The sequence below is a fragment of the Coenobita brevimanus genome, chromosome 51 (assembly GCF_032717465.1).
Source record: "Coenobita brevimanus isolate Jiangsu-jjx chromosome 51, ASM3271746v2, whole genome shotgun sequence".
Classification (NCBI taxonomy): Eukaryota; Metazoa; Arthropoda; class Malacostraca; order Decapoda; family Coenobitidae; genus Coenobita; species Coenobita brevimanus.
The window spans coordinates 31105997-31125639 of record NC_137004.1 but is presented as its reverse complement, the minus strand read 5'-3'; the positions used below and the strand labels follow the sequence as shown (position 1 = coordinate 31125639).

Genomic DNA, 19643 nt, shown 5'->3' with positions numbered 1-19643 from the left:
GCCAGGGAAAGGAGGAAGGAAATGAGAAAGGGAGGGAGGGGAGGGGTGAGGGAGGGAAGGGGTAGGGTGGACGTCGGGTGCTGCTGGTGTGGTCGATGGTGGTGATCGATCCGAAGTGGTGCGCACCTTCCCTCCACCCCCTCCACCTTCCCTCCACCCCTCCCTCCTTCCCTCCACCCCCTCCACTCTCCCTCCACCCCTTCCATATTCCCTCCACCCCCTCCACCCTCTCCCCCCTTCACCTTCCCCCCATCAACCCCTCCACCTTCCCTCCATCTTCCCTCCACCCCCTCCATATCCCCTACACCCCTCCATATTCCCTACACCCCTCTTCCTTCTGTCCACCCTACATCTTTCCTCCACCCCCTTCCCCCTTCACCTTCTCTCCATCCACCCCTCCACCTACTCTTCATCCCCTCCACCTTCCCTCCGTCTCTTCCAACTTCCCTCCACCCCCTCCATATTCCCTCCACCCCTCCTTCCTACCTCCACCCTCCATCTTCTCTCCCCTCTTCACCTTCCCTCCTCCTCCTCCTCATTACCTTCTTATTTCCAGTGCTCATTAGCCCCTTGAATCAAATGACGTCTTGTTTTAATACATCTTTGCTATTTTTCGGTGATTTTATTCATCTTAACGGGAACCTTTCCGGCTGGAGAGGTTCGACACAGCATTAACCCTTGAACTGTGGCCGGTTTGGTGAACCGCATAAAATCGTCCCTCGTAAGCTGCAACATACAAACGAAGTTCTTTATTCCCAGTTAAAGAGCTACTTCTCATTGTCTTTAGCACTTACGGATCCTGAGTTTTTCTTGAGGTTAGTAAAATAGTTTGACGTTGGTCGTAAAAAGAAAAAAAGGAATTCGGAGCCACATGGTCAGTTAACTTTATGTACGTAAGAACTGGACAAAATCACTTGATACAAACGTCTGGTTTTAGTATTATTAAAATACAAATACAGCAAAGCTACGGACTCCGGCCACACAGCAGAAACCTCTATAAAACCCGTGGGAAAAATAAATAATGCTATAGTTAGCCCTAACACGTTTTCTGTAACGCCTTCGGTTGTGATTATATTATTTACTCTTACCTGTACAGTACCAGGAAACAACACTATTTTCGAACCTCCGCCTGGAGAAATGCTGCGTCCTGCCTACTCCCAGTGAGCTGTGCCGCGAAAGAAAGACGTCATTTTACTGAAGAGGTTAACAAAGTACCAAGGTACTATACTCGCCTAGTAATTCATCATTCTAATAATCATTATTTTTAATTCCGGCACTATACCTACTAGTTTATCAAGCTTACTGGGGATAGATATAAACTTTATTAACCTCATTACTACCGTAAATCCTTTTAAAAACTGAATAAATTATCCGATGACAGTGTGATTAAATGTGTAAAGTACTGTACGTCATCGGATTGAAGTGGTTAGCGATTCGTCTGGGCTGTAATGACTATGAAACTGCGGTGCCTGGCGCTTTTCTTTAGATTTTCTTACTACAACCGGCAATAATATTCTCTTGTCGGAATTTCTGGCCAGCTCTATGCTGCCTTTATTGTTGTCGCATTTTCTCTCTTGTATTCCTTCTTGTTTAATTGTGGAAGGCACTTCTACCCTTCAGAATAAGCCGATTCCAACCACACTTGGACACAATGACCAGCCTCTGACCTAGTTGTGAACGCAAGGAATTGATTGCTAGGCAACTAACTACTCGTTGCCTAGTTTTGATTGCTAGGCAACTACTCGTTGCCTAGCAACGGCCGAAAACCCGCTTTCCTCGTACCATTCACGTTTCGAGATGTAGAAAAATTACTTATGGGCGTAGAAAGCTCTGACTTCTTTAAGCGTAATTTTGAGGTAATTTTCTATCGGACATGTGTCATCCATTTTTCCCCCTCTCTCCTTTAGTTCTCGAGTGGCAACCCTGCAAAGATTGGCCTCAGCGTCCTTTGCAACCAGTACCAGTTTTCAAAAATATCCCCGTAGTTCCCCAGCGGCTTGATAGAATTAAACGAAAGTTTGCATGCTCACAGACCTTGACTAGTACTACAAATTTCTATGTACACCTATGTGCTACATTGGCCAGGTCAGGGGTCAAAGGTCATCAAATGCGAAAACGGTGAAAATACTCGTAGCTAAAATCACGATCGTACTCGAGTGAAATGCTAAGGCTCCGACGATTATTAAGCCAGGGCCATGTTTCTTGGGTGGAATGTTGCACTGGGGTACCTCCAAATAGAAATGACTTTTAGTATCGAAACTCACTTCCAGTCGCTGACAAGGTTGGTCTGTGTGTGTGTGTGTGTGTGTGTGTGTGTGTGTGTGTATCTATCTATCTATCTATATACTGTATATATATTTATATATATATATATATATATATATATATATATATATATATATATATATATAAGCGCTCATCCAATCCTACATTGCTCCATGAAGAGAGTAGGAGCCCGGGGCTAGGCAGTTGGTCCTAACATTTAAGATGAGTGAAATATATATATATATATATATATATATAGACATATTGATAGGTAGATAGATAGATAAACTGACTGACTGACTGATAGACTGACAGACAGACAGACAGATAAATAGAAATAGCCAGATAGATGAGCTCTGTTTTGGTAAGAGACCCCTCTGTTAATACTCGTACTCAGGCTCCTATGCCTTACACTCAACTGAATCAGACAGACAGATATATAGATAGATAAAAATAGATATAGACAGACACAGACAGACAGACAGATTGAGAAACATACTGTAGATTCAGATATGGAAGCCAAAAGAACAGCATTACAGTACGGTATCTTTTTTTTTATAAGAAACCCCTCTGTTAATACTCGTACTCGGGCTCCTATGCCTTACACTCAACTGAATCAAATCGACTGCTTTTAGTTGAAACTGAATACTAGATTCGTCCCAACCATGAGTCAAACAGTATGCACTATTAATCCCATGCTATGTCCAACAAGGAGGGGGGAAGGATGAGAGGTTTCCAAGAACCATTGAAAGCAAATACAATTATATATATATATATATATATATATATATATATATATATATATATATATATATATATATATATAACAACCCTGCCATTACATATAAACTACCTCCCCTGCAAGTAAGAAGGAATGTTGCCTCCCTTGCATTATTTTACAGATATTTTTTTTTGGCAAATGCTCTGACGAAGTTGCGTCCATGGTGCCACCTCTCCATGCCTTCCCTCGTGCTACACGGGCATCTGGTAGCGCTCATGACTGGAATGTCACTCAACCATATTGCAGAACTTCTGCCTATCAGAATTCTTTCATTCCCCGAACTGCATTTCTCTGGAATTCGCTTCCCCAGAGTTGTTTTCCTCCAAATTTCAACCTACAACTGTTCAAGTCTAACTGTTACAGATATTTTATGAACAGAGGACACCAGTAATCTGGTGTATGGATTATTTTTTTTTTTCTCCATTTGTTTTTCCTTCCTCCGTTCTGTTATTTAATATGGATGGATGGATGGATAATTTGTCTCATACTGTCTACTTGTTAATACACTCAAACTCCAATGCCTCACTCTCAGCCAAACAAAATCGTCTGGTAATAGTTTGAAGAGTATCTCAAGTGTACGTACGTACCCCTTAGCACTGAGTGTTGATTCAACTATGTCTTGTTATTTGTTCTTTATAATTTGTTTCTGCCTTGATGTAATGTGTCTGTGCCTGGTAACCTGCTTACAGTTCATCTCTACCTTTTAATAACTTATTTCTGCCTTGAAATAATATGTAATTTGCTTTTAACAGTTCGAATCTCTGTTGTAGTATTTTGTCTCTGCCTTGTGACCTGCTTATAACTGTCTCTGCCATCGGGTTTACAGCCAAGAGATATTTCTGCAGGTCTGTGCCGTCAGGATCTTCATACATAATATCTCCCAGCCTGGTCAGGCCGCGCAAGAGGAAGAGGTCAGTGGCGTCACGTTAGCCCTCTTCGACATAACCCACTCATAATTACAGTACTGTCTCTGCCTTGTAACCTAATTATGATAATTTGTCTGTCTCCTAACCTGTTGATACTAATCTGTCTACAGTATATCCTGTTTATAATAATTTATATGCTTTGTTACCTGCATATAATATTTGTCTTTGTCTCAAAACCTGCTTCCTGCTCGGGTGAGCGAGTGTTGCAAGCAAACCAGAACACTATCAGACATGCAGTAGGGCGGAAGAATACACCATCAAAGCCGTGTTATTTCGGATTTTATTAAACCTACAGTATATCTATGCACACCGCTGGAAAGGTTTCGAAAACAAAAAGTGTTAGGTTTTACTTAAGAGGCTTTTCTCAATATTCGCCACGATATTACTGAACTAGGCCAAAATGTCCAAACAGAGCACAAAAACTGCGTTATCTCGGAAAATATTAAAGCTACGGCAGACCTCTGTAATTCGCTGGGAAGTTTATGGAAGAGAAATGGGTGTTACTAAGATGGCTTCTCTTAAAATTCACCAACATGCTGCTGAAAATAGCCAAAAAGCGACAAACTAAGCACAAAAGTTGACGCAAGTATGTGACCCGCCATGTTCTGGCATGAGGGCCCAAAGAACTTAAGCTGATAGTATGCACATTCTGAAATAATAGGGATAATTTCAAGTGTGCATTAATATTAGGCAAGTGGGATGGTAGGTTACACTTCTTCCTTAGCTAAAATCACAATATTAAGAAGCTTGTTGTCTCCAACACTCTCCACACTTTCATGTGTGGACGCTTCCACGTAAATACTAATTGGTCTCTGCCTTGTAACCTGCGTAAAATAAAATTGTATGTCTCTGGCAGTTCATAATAATTGTCTCTACCTTGTAATTTGTTCATAATTATGTTTCCCTTCCTAATAACATAACTGTAATAATTTGACTTGTAACCTGCTTATAATAATTTGTTTGCATTACCATGTTAACCCCTTTACTACGAAGATGTATTGATTTTATTCTGTTATTAATGTTGTCTCCAATGACTAATTTAAATGGAAAGACCTGTCGAGTTCGAACGGTTGCCTATAACCTTTATTTATCCCCACCACCCCTTTCCCAAGATAAGGCCTCCCCTAAGTAGACTAAAATAATCGTGTAGCAACATGAATAAAACAATAAGCACGAAAGTACAGTACTGGCTGCAGGCGCATCAACGTCCTAATAAGGGGCTTCGCTAAATTCCACGGGAGTTGAGCACCTCGTTTCAGAGAACCTTAATGAATGACTGAAGGGCATCCTCGTTCCTGAAGATGTTCCCACATAAAAAAAAAAAAAAAAAAAAAAATCGGGTTGAAGAATTATTGCCTCTCTATACCTGAACCAACATCAAATCCTACACGCTGTACTGTACATTTGCAAGCATGATTACTGACCTGCTTCCTGATAAACGAGACAGCCAGCAATGGTTTTCGAAATCCATTACTGTGATCTTCGGGGTCCACCTGTTTTTTTTTTTTTTTTTTTCGAATACTGTGCACGAATTTCGTTACTGCCACACTTAAGAGCGATATACTGTCCGCATCTGTGCACACGCCATATTTATTTTCTTGTTTGCTCTGCAGTACGTAGCTACCGATTTTCCTACGTTCTTGCTTTACTCCTTGCACATTCTCTCTCTCTCTCTCTCTCTCTCTCTCTCTCTCTCTCTCTCTCTCTCTTTTTTTTTTTTTTTCGCTGCGGTCGGTACATCGGGTATTTTATTTAACCTTACAGGGGAAGATTTTATGTAATTAAAAGAAACTGTTAGACATAAGTTTCAGTAACTGTGATGGGTAACCCTTTCTCTGATACTGGCACACTTAGGATTATTACTTAGGCTAAAACCAAACGATCTCATTCAGATGAGAGATATCCCACCAGTCAAAGGGTTAACTCATTCAATCCGATGACGTATATATTCTTCATGTTCATCAAACTACCATCAGGCGATTGTATTCATTTTTGGATGGACTTAGTAATGACGGGGTTACTGAAAGCTGTATCTAAGCCCTCCAGTCTGAAAAGTCTCCCCTATGCTAAATAAAACAGTTTAAAAACGACACGAATAAAACAAAAAGTACGTCGTCGTAGTGAAGGGGTGGAGCAGGAAAAAAAATCATGATGATGATGACATGATGATGATGATGTAATCTCTACATGGCTCGTGAACTATCTCAGAGTTTATGAATGTCTCACTGTAGCTAACCTTTGTACTGCAGTTCCTGTCCACATAAACCTGTTTGTACTGTTGGTGAAGAGTGTGTAAGAAAGAGAAGTTTATGAAGTTAGGGAACTAAGAGACAGGGGACCGAATTAGATGAATCATATATGGAGGAGCACATGACAAGGCTCCGACTTTCCTTTTTTACCTTCATAGTCGATGGATTGACTCAATCTGACAGGTAATGTGAAAGGCATGTATAAAGAAAAAATGTGTAGATGATTAAGTCTATGGAACTAAGTCAGGGTTCCGAGGGACTGAATGGCAATTAAGTTCTCCCTCTACCGTGCTTTCTCCTTGTTTTCACGACATTACCTCTCCACCTAAGGTGAAAAAAAAAAGGAGGTAAGTTGATGATGATGATGATGGTGATGATGACGATGATGACTGTGACTATCTGGGTTTTTGAAAATCCGTCTATAGCGAAACGTACAAGCCAGGGCAGGCAGCGTAAGGAGCGGTAAGTTGATGATGATGATGATGATATTTGTAATTAGGGCTGAATGTCTGTGAAAACCCCGTCTGTTGCTAAACGTACGAGGTCGGGCAGCGTGAGGAGCAGCGGTATGGGGTGGAGTGAATGAAGTGTGCGGTATTGAGCGCTTGTGTGGCGGCGGCGCGGTGACGAGGCGCGGTGAGAGGGGGACGGCTGGCACCACAGTTTTCTCGGCACCTTATAGCGGGCATTGTGTCTGTCACCCTCTGTCGCACTCACTGCTCTCTCCACGTAACCCGGAGCCTTGTGACACGTACTCTGGGCTCAGATACAAGTGCCCCAGCCTCCGAGCCGGCGTCTTCCCCCCTGGAGCCTGTCGGAAGGGCACCAACACGGCGTAAGTTGAGTTTGTTTACGATTTACCCAACGGTTCTGCTAGGAGGAAAATTCGGTCAGACTGTATCCGCAGTCTTACTAAACCGCTTCACTCAGAGGATGTCCTTCTGCATTTATTCTTGCTGACACCAGACAATTTTGCTAAGCTTTGGAGGGCCCCACGGTATTGAAGGGGTTGGTGAAGGCTGCATCCAACCCCTTCAGTTCCACATACCTTTCCCTAGATCGAGTAAATTCAAATGAAGACAGCAAGCATAAAACAAGCATGACGTTCTCGTGCTGAATGGGTTAGGGTATGGTCCTGGTCAGTAAGTGCTTTAAATGCTTTACACTTGAGGTGTTTCGGGCTGCTGAGACGAGATCGAGGCATTATTATTAGAGATGATCAGCTTGACAAGGTCTTAATATTTTTAAAAAATAATAATACTGTCTCTATTACCGTCTCAAAATCTGGACAACTCTGGTATTCGACTCCAGCTAACATCAGTTGATATTATTTAGCTGGCAGTGCGTATGGGAGCCTAAGAAAGTTAATACCGCCACCATTATATCACCATTAACCCTCTAATGGTCGGGACAACTCCAGTACTCTGTTCCGACCAACAAAAGTTTATTGTTCCCCTGACAGCGAGTCAAAATACCCACGTCCATCTAACGACGAATTTTTGATCATAATTTCTGTTATCAGCGGACGATAGTATTTATCTTTGGAGAGACTTTTCGAGCTGGAAGTGTTGGATTCAGCCATTCTTAACTCCTGCCACAAGAAGAAGTCTCCCCTTAGCTAAATAAAGCCAAAAGAAAGTTGCAGGAATTAAAAACAATATTAATTATGGTACTGAAGTGTTTCACCTGTAGACCGGAACAAGCTTCTGACGCGGTTTCAAGACTGTGTAAAAAGTAAGGGGCGGATCCAGAAGTTAGTAAACGGAGGTGGGGGAGGGGGGAACGGTATCGATTTTGCCTACTATGAAGCTTCACCACGAGATATAGATTAATACAAGAGTAAACTGGAAAACGTGATTTGCTTTTTTCCACACCTTCAATGCGTTTTTTTTTTTTAATAAGACTAACACAAAATGATTTTATCTGGTTTAAGAAGGATCTATAATAGTGAAAATGAAGTTAATTTAGGCAATATCTAACTACCCCAGCTCGAAAAATCTCCCTTAAACAGATTATGAAGCTCTGGGGTTGTTAAGGAAAATGACTACCGTATTCAGGGGGTTACGTCATATTACCTACTTACTGCGTCGTGTGTGTGTGTGTGTGTGTGTGTGTGTGTGTGTGTGTGTGTGTGTGTGTGTGTGTGTGTGTGTGTGTGTGTGTTCCTAGCCATGTGGAGAAAGTATTGAAAAATAAAAAAAAGGGGAGGAGGGGTTCAGATTCCCTATACCCCTCCCCCTGCCTCTGGATCCGCCATTATAATTGAATTTCTGACGGCAGCATTATAATACGTCGGAGCCAGCTTATGTAACAGAGACTATTGGGCTGATAGTATAGGGCTATGGGGTACAAAACTTGGGGCTACTGACAACATGGTGCTATTAGGTAAACAAACAACATGGAACTATTAGGTAAACATGGGGCAATTCGGTAAACAACATAGGGCTATTGACAGCATGGGGCTATGACAACATGGGGCTACTAACAACAAGGGACTACTGGGTGGAGAACATGAGGCTATGGGGTACAGAACATGGGGCTATTAGTTAGACAACAATGGGCTACTGGGTCAACTACATGGGCTATTGAGTACACAACTATACCTCCATTTTTATTTTATTCCTACTATTTCCAGACTATTTTATTCAGCTTACAAGAGACTTTTCAAATCTGAGTGTGGTACAGCCTTGATGACCTCTCCTCTATAATGGAACTCTTATAGTAATCATCATCATCATCATCATCATCATCATCTAATCCTGTTTTGCCCCACAATCGTTCTGGAGCTACAGTTACTGGCGGTTTTATGGTTGAATAATTGAGTGACTCCATTTCTGTCCATTAGGTTATCAATAATCGTAGCTCCGTAAAGGCTGAGAATTGGACCCATGTTGATACGGTATTTATTAATCAAACATTACCCCCAAATAACCTGATTTTTCTCACACATCTCCCGGGACACACTGTATCAATAAGAAAGTTGAGGAGAGCTACCGAGTTATACTTTTTTTGCGCTGACCTGGCCTAGAATTACCATCTCTCCATCATGAATGCTGAGTGTAATACTAGATTAACCCTAGAATATGAAGCTAGTCACAGAGAAGTGCTAAAGAAAGGATGCAGAGCCTTATATTTTTCTGCCACACGGCTACATGAAACAAACTGCAAGAGTATGACAATCAGGGCCAGGTTAAGATGAAAGGGGTTTAGTACTTTGAACCGCATTCTCGTCTAGCACCTCTTCCATTACCAGTTAATATCTGTATAAGTCACACTGATATTCTTTTGTACGCCACTTATGCAAGCTACGTCGATATTAAAAAGCTATAATTACAGTACATATAAGTATGAAGGTGTACAGTACTGTGCAAAACAAATCGCCAAGACAAAGGTGCCAAGGAGCCTCTATAGAAGACGAGAATCAGGCTCTGGTATTATACTGGAACACAGGTGGACAACGAGGAAAAAAAAATTGTGTATGAGGTGAGTGGTGTGTTGTGATGTGGTGTGGTGGGGTGTGCTGTGATGTGGAATGGCGTGTAGTGGGTGTGCTGTGTGTTATGTTGTGGTGTGGTGTGGTGAGGTGGTGTGTGTGTGTGTGTGTGTGTGTGTGTGTGTGTGTGTGTGTGTGTGTGTGTGTGTGTGTGTGTGTGTGTGTGTGTGTGTGTGTGTGTGTGTGTGTGTCTGGTGTGATTTGCGGTGTACTCGTAGTGTGTTGGATCCTGATGAGGTTTTGAGGTGAAATGAGGTGTGGTGTGGTGTGGTGTGGTGTGGTGTGGTGTGGTGAGGTATGGTATGTTATGGTGTGCAGTTAGGTGTAGTGTGTCGTGGTGTGATGTGTAGTGTCGTAAGTTCCGACGCAGTGTGCTGTATGTAGTGTGTAGTGTGATGTATGGTATGGTATGATGTGGTTTAATGTGTGGTGGGGCGGAGTGGTGTGGTGTGGTGTGATATGGTGTGATGTGGTTAAATGAAATGCAGTGTGGTGTGGTGCGGTTAGATGAAGTGTTGTGTAGTTTGGTGTTATTAGGTGAGATGTGGTGTGGCGTGGTGCAGTATGGTATTCTTGGTGAGTATAATACGTTATGATGCGGTGTGTGGTCTATAGTGTATGGTGTTGTAATATATCGTGGGGCATGGTTTATTGTGGCTTGGTGTAGTGGGACATTGTGTGGTGTGGCTTGGTGTGGTATGGCATGGTGTGGTGTGGCTTGGTGTGGTATGGCATGGTGTGGTGTGGCTTGGTGTGGTGTGGCTTGGTGTGGTGTGGCATGGTGTGGTGCTTGATGTGGTATGATAAGATATAGTGGCTGGTGTGATGCATGATGTAGTATGATATGGTGCAATGTGTGGTGTGGTGTGGTGTGGTGTGGTGTGTTCCTGAAAACGAAGTCGTGGGCCAAACGAGTTTTCAATATTTCCGACTGTTCGTTCATTCATTCAGCTACACTCTACAGGCCTCATTTATGGACCGATTTTGATGACTGAAGTGTCTAATGAATCCTCTCTACCTAGCGATGTGTCTTTGTGTTAGTGGCCGACACATTCAGGTCTGTCCCAAGGTCAAAGTGGCCAAAGAAAGGTCAAGGCGATATACCAAACTTCTAAAGCTACAGGAGTATCGGCATAAAGTTAGTATCATTGGATGGAGCGTACAAAATGAGGCAACTAATGCCCTCATCACGGTTTTTATAAAACCCACTGGAAATTGACAGATTTCCGGAAAAAAAAATATGCCTGTCTCTACCTCTTTAGGTGGTGTGGAAAAGCGACACAAAATGCAAATTTGTTCTTTACATGCTAAAGGATTAACTGGCACTTTAATACCTCCTAATGAAAGGATTACATAGTCAAACAAAGTGCCTATAAATTCTGAGATCAACGCATAAAAAAGAACCCGCTGCACACGACAAATATCATACGAGAGCTTGTGTGGCAATACGCAGCTAGAAAGATGTAGTGTGATGTGGCGTGAGATGTGGTGTGCAGTCTGATGTCTGGTGTGGTAGGTAGTTAGTCTGATGTGTGGTGTGTTGTGATGTGGTGTGTGGTATGGGATGGTGTGGTGTGTTGTATGCTATGGTATGGGATGGGGTGGGGTGGTGTATGCGGTAATGCGGGTGTTGCGGTATACTGTTGCTGAGGGTGATGTAATAATCCTGTCTCTCTCGCTCGCTCACAGTGCTTGTTTCCGTTACATCATGTGCTCTTTGGATACAGGTTGGGGCCACACAATGCTACGCTGGGCTACGGTTTGTTGCTGTCCTGGGTTATGTTATGCGGTCATTGGCTATATTGTGTGTTGCAGAATCATGTGTTCCTGGGTTAAATATTGTTTTCCTAAGCTACAGTGTTTCCCACTGCAACATAGTGGGGCTGCATAATGCTGTCCTGGGCTACAAGATGCTGTTCTTGACTAAATGATTCAACAGTCCTCTGTCGATGACTATGGAATGGGGCTATTTAATGTTGTCCTGGGCTACATAATGGGACTTCATACTGCTGTCCTGGGCTACAATGCACCGACCCGAGCACCACAACTTTAGCACACGATTTATGCCATGCGATGATGTCATGCTATGTATTCCATGGTATTTATTCCATGCTACTCCACGCGATTTATGCCACGAGATCTATTCCATATAGTTCATGGTATTTATAGCATGCTATTTATTTCACGGTACAGATATTATGCGATATCATGTGATATATTCCTTGCCGTTCTTTCATGCTGCTTCCTTCATTCGATTTTTTTTTCCATGAGATATATTCCATTGCGATTTCTTTCATGCCACTTCCTTTGCTGTTTATTTAGGGCGACTTATTTCATGGCACTTCCTTTGCTGTTTATTTAGGGCGACTTATTTCATGCCACTTCCTTTGCTGTTTATTTAGGGCGACTTATTTCATGCCACTTCCTTTGCTGTTCATTTCGAGCGATTTATTTCACGCTACTTCCTCTGCTATTTTTTCCAAGCGATTAATTTCATGCCACTTTCTCTGCTATTTTTTCCAAGCGATTCATTTCATGCCACTTCCCTTGCTATTTATTCCGAGCGATTTATTCCATTTATTCCGACGCCCCGCCCGCAGAACCATACTCTGACTGGGAAATAAATCGAAACACATTATGCAGATTGTGCGTTACGCTCGGCGGGACTTAAATAAACTGGATATATATGCTGAGATTTACATTTAGCCTCTTCTGCCCGAGGACGTCCTTTGTATTTAATTCCTGCTGCTTAGGGAAGATCTCGTATTGTGCAGAGGTTAATAAAAGACTAAATTTAATACCACCTCTAGTTCATACTCTCTTCTAGTGGTAACAACTGAGAGAGAGAGAGAGAGAGAGAGAGGGAGAGTCATCCAGTACCACTAGGTCCAGTCAGGGCCATCCAGTTCCAATTAAGTCCAGTCAGGGCCATTCAGTTCCTGTCAGGTCCAGTCAGGGCCTTCACATGAAGTCGGCCCATCCATAGCCTACCAACTGTCATGTTCATACCACAAGACCCACCACGTCATAAATATATCCCAGGTAATAACAGCTGTGAATGGAACAACCACAGAATGTATCGATTCGAACAGTCTTTTAAAGCTTAAGTTGTGGCAGGTAAAGGTGTGCTGCAAGTAGAAGGAGACCTGGTCCTCAGGCAACAGGCTGCTTAGTCTATGTTCAAAGTAAAAGAAGAAGAAGAAGAAAAACGAGAAACAAAAAGCAATGAAAAAATACCCCACAGCTAACCCACCCGGTTCCACCTAAATGCCTCTTTAACCATGTTTGAGCAATGGTATCTTTTTCCCATTCCACCAAAGGGACGAGGCATGGTATTTCAACAGGAAGGAAGATGAGGAAGAAGTGGAGATGGAGGAGCTCGTCCTTAGAGAACGCAATTCTGACAAAAGCGAGAGTCTGGGGACGACAGGAAAAAATCTGCATTGTGGTAGACCCCCACAAGGACCATGTTCTGGGGATGGTGTGAGGTTCCAGTCAACGCCGGCGGTCACTTCTTAACCTAAGTGCAAGAAATTTGGAAAGTGGCAATTTTCCATTCAGACAAGGTTTTTGGCAGTATGGGGACACCCGACGGACGAACCCAACTGTGGTGGGGGAGGGGGGGGGCGGCTCCCGGAAGTCTGCTGCTGTGGAGTGGGGCTGCACAGTTTTACCGTGCTTAGTTAATTTAATTCTGGCAAACACTAGACGTTTTGATCAAACTTAGAAGAGAGTTTTCAATAATCACTCCAATCAAAAACTTACTTCATACTACTGTTATAGCCAGGCCACCAGTAGACGAAACCATTCAGTTTGGAAAAAAAAAAAAAAAAAAAAAAACATCTCGCACTGTTAACGAGTTAACATCAGTGGTCTGATCTGGCCCTCGCCAAAATGCGCCCTTAAATATGATGACAATTCTTTGTTAACCTCCTGCCTGCGGCGTGTTCCTCCAAGGTAACTTAAGTCGTCTGCTGTTAGCTGGATTCAAATAATAATCGCTTAATTCATGGCAGAAACGTTAATCATGACAGTTTTTACCCTTACTGCTGCAGACTTCCCTCAGCTGAATAAAATCGTCTGACGGTAGCTGGAAAACAATGCAAAGTTAGTATCTGGAAGCCAAGGGGTTAATTCTTGGGATCTCAAAGTCACTGATTACCTCTCTCTCTCTCTCTCTCTCTCTCTCTCTCCTTTTCACATGACTCCCTTCATACTGACTTTAGCCCCACCTCATTAATGCCCTCAATCATGTGGCTGTCGAATGTCACTGCTCACTGTGTCGTATATTTTTCTATGCGGTGATTTTGTACTTACTTGATTTTTTATGTACCAATTTATCTTTACTGCCTAATTTATTCGCACAGAAACTAAGACTCACTTACCCCACTGAAGAAGGTTAATCATCATAGTGTTGGCATTATCCATGGTTTGGGAACACTACACTATACACTTTTATTTAGTATAAGAGAGCCACCATACAGAAAAGGTTAATCTAAAAACTCTTTTGATACTCAGAAGCACGTTTTAACGAGAATAAAAAATAAAAAATCAAGTCTAACACTGCCTGAGTTCGAAAAGTGTCCCAAAACAATGAATCAGCTGGTTGTCTGATCTACTTGCTTGACTTCAGCGTTTCGTCCTGGATTAACTCTACCATCCATTAAGTTTTGCATCATCCTAGTTTCCACTCTATTTAACCAACCATCCATAGGACTTACAGTGCACTGGTTTTCACACTATTTCATGTTAACCCCATTACCCGTAAAACTTAACACACTGTACTGTATAATTAACTGCGGCGAGATACTTTATGTGGGAAGCCGACACGCAATTTATGTTTAAAATATGGAGAAATCAGGCTCCCTCAAAACGGAAATCATCATCATCATCATCATCATCACCATCACCATCATCTCAGTCCGGTGCTTCCCTGGGTGTGCTGTGCCTTTAACTTTGTGCTCTCCATCCCCCCCCCCCCTCATCTACACGGTCCCGCAGTTCCTCTTTAACGCTGACACACTCTCTCCTCAAACCTCAGCCTCTCCTTATCATCTTCAGTCCCAGCCAACCACTCGTTGTCAAATGCTTCATCCTGCGAGGGGTCACACACACACACACACACACACACACACACACACACACACACACACACACACACACACACACATTTTATTCGTATTTTAGGTGGCACAGAAGACTTCGTAACACCGGTTTCTTAACTACCTATTTTGCACATTACACTTTAATATTTTGTGCATGCTATTCGTCTCGCACTAACATCAACATAGCTGGCATCAGTAACATACAGGAGGATATAGAGGTTGGAGGTGCAGAGTAAATCCCAAAGAAAGAGGAGTTAAGACTGCACAGCCACCCACAGCACGACTCCGCCCCGTCCCACATCATATCAATGTCTCGGTCATCATAAGTTCATCCCTTCCACTGCAGACGGTTTTTGTTTGCCTCAGACAACTCTTTTTGAACTGTAGGATTTAGACACAGCTCTTCTCAACCCCTTCAGAACGATGACGCATTTTGCATCCTACTCTTACTACCCTGACGATTTTATTTCGTTTAGGTTGGGGAGGGAATACATACAGCCTTCATTAATCCTTTTAATACCAGGTGCGTATGGAAGGTGAGTATGGAAGTTAAGAAGTCACTGCATGATGGTATTGTGATCCCTACCCTGACGTATGGAAGCGAGGCGTGGACCTTGCAAGAGGGGAACAAGTCAAGAGTGAGGGCAGTGGAAATGAGTTACCTGAGAGGAGCATGTGGAGTGACGTGGAGGGACAGGTTGACGAATGAAGAAGTGAAGGAACGTTGTGGGGTAGATGTGGATGTGGTTGAGAATATTAGGAGAAATACACTGAGGTGGTTTGGACATGTGGAGAGAATGGAGAATGAAAGACTGACTAAGAGGGTGTATGTAGGTGAGGTGGAGGGAGGGAGAGGGAGGGGTAGACCGAGGATGAGGTGGAGGGATGGAATTGAGAGGTATTTGAGGGAGGAGGGGGTGAGTTGGGGGGAGGGTAGTCAAATGGTGGGTGACAGAGTGACTTGGAGGCGTTTTGTCTGCGGCCACCCTTTGCGGGATTAGGGCGTCGGGCTATAGATAGATAGATAGATAGTCCCTATTTGTTAAGTAAAATTGGTGACAGCAAGAATAATACATAAATTACTCATCAGGGTGAAGGCGATAAGCACTTCAATACTATGGGGATCTCCGAAACTAAGATCGCCCAGAAGTAGCAAAGAATTAAATAAGAAAAACGCCATCAGAGCAGAGAAGTTAAGTTATTCAGCCTGAGCATATCGATTTTAATTTTATGTTTGCAATCCTCACACTATTTAATTTAGACTAGTAGAGATCTTAGTACTGAAGGGGTAAATGAAGGCTGTACCCAACCTTCTCAGTTCCAAAAGTTTATGCCAAGGTGAATCAAATAGTCTGGTGGCATTGAGAATAAGCTTCAAAAGAGGCGTTATCAGACTCAGAGAATGAACCAAGATTATATTTAAATCGTATGCATATACATTTAAACCCCTTCTGCATCGGAACGTCATTATACAGATTTTCTTCTTCTTCTTCTTCTTCTTCTTCTTCTTCTTCTCTCTCTCTCTCTCTCTCTCTCTCTCTCTCTCTCTCTCTCTCTCTCTCTCTTTGACGCCCAAAACTCCTTCCATAACTTCGGATGAATCGTCTAATTGCAGCCGGAGTGAAACTAATAAGCCAGTCATTGTAGTACAGGGATTCGTCGTAAATGATTTAAAATAAACGAAGTAATATAAATTCGAAAGAAATGAAAATGGACAGGGGAAAAGATTTGCATTACAAAAGTATTTCACTCAGTAGCACTAAAAACACAACAAATGAAAATCTTTTTACAACTCAGTTTTCTTTCGATAGACTAAAATCATTTGTTGTCAGTCTACATAAAATTTCCTAGATGTTCTAATGGCGTTGTGCTGATGCGGATTTGCTAAAACGAATCAGGAGAACTAACTACTTTGGTCTGGCCACGAGATGGAGAATGACAAACTGATTAGAAGAGTGTATGTGATTCAGGTGGATGGGGGTAGAAGGAGGGGGGAACCCGAGGACGAGATGGAGGGGTGGGTGGAGAGGTACATGAGAAGAGAGGGGTGGTCGGCCTTTTGACTGAGGACAGGGTGACATGCAGGTGAGTCGTTTGTGGCCACCTTTTACGGGATTAAGGCGTTTGACGATACGCAGTTAGACCACTAGTGGAAAAGGGGTTACTTGAGAATGTTTTTGAAGCTTTTGCCAGCTAAGATTACTTTCAGCTGACCAAAAGCTTCTGCTATTAAACTGAATAAAACTCTAATGTATCAACCGCAGCTTAAAGGGGTTAGACACAAAGCCTTGCTATAATCGACAAAAGCAAGGAAAAACACCAAATGACTATAACAAAATTAATTCTCAAATGAATTCCTGCGCACACTAACAGCTCTCTAGAAAAAAAGAATGAAAACTTATTAATAAAAACGTTCAGTGCGTATTTAAAGGTTATAGCTATAATTACATGCATTTATCAGGCCGAACAAAAATACACCGGTGATCCATTAAATCGCACAGAACTATTTCTCGCCGCTTTCATATTACTTAATTTGTCGACAAGTAAATATATCTTCTAAAAATACTACCTCGCACATATAACTGTATTCTCAGCTCTAATGGTGGTACTCATATAATTAGGTGGTTCCATTGCCCGGTCATTTAAACGTCCACCAGTTCCCTCCCTCTCCCCCAAAAGGAGGATGGTGGACTGCAAGACTGCTTCAGCCTGTTTTCCACTGATATCACGTTTCAGATTAACCTGCGGCTAAAACTACTACTCAGCACTATAATGCATCCATACTCTTAGTCCTTCATGTAAACAACTGGTCAACTTTGGAATAGTCTCCCTCAGTCTGTCTTTCTTTCTGCCTATGACCTTCAATCTTCTAGTAAGCCTTGATAATTATTCAACCAGTCAGAGGTCTGAGTACAGAAGCTACATGAGGACTGTATGAAACAATGCTAGTGCTCACATCAGCGTATAAATTGGAGAGTTTAAAATGATATGAGTATTAAAAGAAAAATAGAATAAGAGCAGTAGAAATCAGGCTAATGTACCTGTTAAGAAATGCACAGTACGTGGGTTAGGTTAACAATTGCGCAGATTCCTGAAAGATGTGGAGTAAGGAAATCAATTAATCAAATGGCAGATGAAAATGTGCATGGATGGTACGGTCACACAAGAAGTTTATAAAGAGGATAGCGAAAGGGGTATATATGAATGAAAATGAAGACGGTGGGAGACATGGAAGATCAAGAAGAAAGTAGAAGGATATGAAAGAAGAATGTGCGAATATGTAGGGAGGAAGTGATGAAAGATAGATGTGGATAGATGAAGTAGCCTATGTATGGCGATGCACATGAAAAGGGTTGCATTTTTTTTCGGTCGAGGAACTGATCTCTGTCCAATAAGCATTATAAAGCACAGTTCAGCATGACTCGCTTGGCTGGTGAGATGGTGCCCAGAATTCCAAAGATCTGAAGGATGAGTGAGTAAATGTCTGGCCAATTTCACTTGCCACTGAGTTGATTGCTCCCCAACTGTTGTGTCTACCTGGTATTAGTGCTAGTTCAATCCCAAGCTTTGTATTATTAGGAATGAGGGTTAGAATGATGACTGCAACGACGACAACGACGTCGATGAGGATAAGATTAATGGTGATGGTGAAGATGAAGATGGTGATGATGATGCTAGATAATGCACTGTGTTTTCCCCAATGCCAACCTGCCTGAAGACGTCGTTTTCATTATATTTTAGTTGCAACAGACGATATTATTCGGCTACGGTCGAACTGGAGGTGGTAAGAAAGAGCTCTCATAACCTTTCCATTACAAGGCTACTAGGGGGTTTTCTTTTAATAAAATCGTCTGGTGACAGCATGAATATTGACAAAGTCCTTGGTCTGCAAGGGCTAAAAATGTCAGCACTGCTAGTTTACTCACAACGTAATAACCATCCATTCCAGGCTGTTTACAAACACCTACTGTGACGAGTGTTGCTGCATTGTGTTGGCAGATGGGGAGGGAGGCTGGTGTGTGATGACAGATGGGGAGAGGGGGACTTGTGTGTGCTGGCAAAGGGGAGAGGGAGTCTGGTGTGAGTACTGGCGGATGGGAGAGGGGAACTGGTGTCTGTGTTGGCAGACGGGAGAGGGGGGGCTGGTCTGTGTGTTGGCAGATGAGAGAAGGGGGGGCTGGTGTGTGTGTGTTGGCAGATGAGAGAGGGGGGCTGGTGTGTGTGTTGGCAGATCGGGGAGGGGGGCTGGTGTGTGTTGTCAGAGGGGAGAAGGGGACTGGTATTTGTGTTGGAAGAGGTGGGAGAAGGCTGGTGTGTGTTGGCAGAGATGGGAGGAGGCTTGTGTGTGTTGGCAGAGAGGGCTAGGGACGGGGGAAGGGTGCTGGCAGAAGGGGAGGGATGAGTGTTAGTGAGCAGAAGGGGGCTAGGGACGTTGTGTGTGTGTGTGTGTGTGTGTGTGTGTGTGTGTGTGTGTGTGTGTGTGTGTGTGTGTGTGTGTGTGTGTGTGTGTGTGTGTGTGTGTGTGTGTGTTACCGAATATTTACGGAAGTCGTTGTGCTACATCAAATAAATGAAGTGGTATGGATTGCACATACACACACACACACACACACGTGAATGAGTGAACGAAGTAATACTCAGAAAAATGGAACAACATATACGGAACCTTAAGCCCCCCTGATTACCTAATTCCCAAAATACCTCAATGCTCAGTGTCTTAGTGCCTTAAAAATTCTTATGCCTAAAATGTCCTAACATCAAAAATTCCTTATGTCCTGTGACTCCCCCCCCCCAAAAAAAAAGGCTTTATGCTTAAAAATTCCT

General features: G+C 42.8%; 1 protein-coding gene across 1 annotated transcript in view; it reads left to right on the top strand.

Moving 5' to 3' along the window:
- Window positions 1-7027: 7027 nt before the first annotated feature.
- Window positions 7028-19643, top strand: part of LOC145400101 (vesicle-fusing ATPase 1-like) — a 116529-nt gene continuing 103913 nt past the window's right edge. The window contains exon 1 of the mRNA XM_080272610.1: window positions 7028-7056. The gene's annotated coding sequence lies outside the window, so the exon portion shown is untranslated. The remainder of the gene's footprint in view (window positions 7057-19643) is intronic.